Here is a 1,042-nt window from a genome sequence, read left to right on the forward strand (position 1 = left end):
ACCCGTGTGACTTGGAATAAGGCCGTGAAAGGTAAATATGCGCCGACATGGCTGCAATCTACTGGCCGTATAAAATTTCATCTCACACGGCATCACTGCAGAGCGCCTAGAACTGTACCCACGGAATATGCGCGATATAAGCCTCATTGATTGATTGTCAGGAATGAATTATCTAAAATATCGACTGTCAGTCAGAAGGCTACTATTTCATTTATACGCATTCGTTATTCTCCTCCGATTCATTCCAACAATAAAAGAAAATACGTGGAGCTCAATATGTTTATATAGCTCACTGGTAAAGCATGTACATTATATCAACGTTCAGGATTCACACACATATACACAATACGCCCAGGGTTCTAGATGAGTAAATTAATGTGTTACCCCATCACCAGAACAGCGTAGTGTAGTTCATCTGTTTCTCCATCACCCAGCCGGCGCGGCGACTCCTGGCGTGGTCCGTAAAGTCCGGTTAGTAGATCACGTCGCTCTGCTTCGTGCATCTTCATCTCTTCATGCGTCTGCTTGAATGGTCAAACAAGCTCTCGCGAATTCCGTCTTCTGTCTCTGGGAAGACTCCTGTGAAAGTAATTCTTGAGTCAGTATTCCATAGGCATAACACACACAGTAATTCACTCATCATTCACCCTGGGCTGTAATTACACTCTACATTCAACCACACACACACGAATTCTTAAATAACTACTGTCAATACTGATATCAATTCCATCCTTGTCCGAGTTATTTATCCACACATTAAACAACTATTCAGAATATCCAGATTAAGAACTAGTACAATGAACACTTAAGTTAACATAACAGCGAATATGAAGAATGCTTATTCATAAACATACTAGTGTTCCTTAGCGAAAACATATCATGAAAAATAGTTTACCTGAGCACGCGAGCAAAGAATCTTCCCCGACTTGCCGCTTACATGTTCAATGGGCAAGTGAAGCTAACAGCTTAGGTGACTGGCGACACAAGTCTAACAGCTCACCTTACAAAAAATGGACATTCAGGTTTTTCACCTGTTGCACGT

The 1,042-nt window shown here is 41.7% G+C and overlaps 1 long non-coding RNA gene across 1 annotated transcript in view; it reads right to left on the reverse strand.

Annotated features, from left to right (window-relative positions):
• Positions 1 to 265: 265 nt before the first annotated feature.
• The window catches only part of LOC138960838 (uncharacterized), a 980-nt gene continuing 203 nt past the window's right edge, over positions 266 to 1,042 (reverse strand). The window contains exons 1-2 of the long non-coding RNA XR_011454077.1: positions 896 to 1,042; positions 266 to 579 (exon numbers count right to left, since the gene is read on the reverse strand). The exon at positions 896 to 1,042 is cut by the window's right edge and continues 203 nt beyond it. This is a non-coding gene — a long non-coding RNA (uncharacterized lncRNA). The remainder of the gene's footprint in view (positions 580 to 895) is intronic.

The sequence above is a fragment of the Littorina saxatilis genome, linkage group LG3 (genome assembly GCF_037325665.1).
Source record: "Littorina saxatilis isolate snail1 linkage group LG3, US_GU_Lsax_2.0, whole genome shotgun sequence".
Lineage (NCBI taxonomy): Eukaryota > Metazoa > Mollusca > Gastropoda > Littorinimorpha > Littorinidae > Littorina > Littorina saxatilis.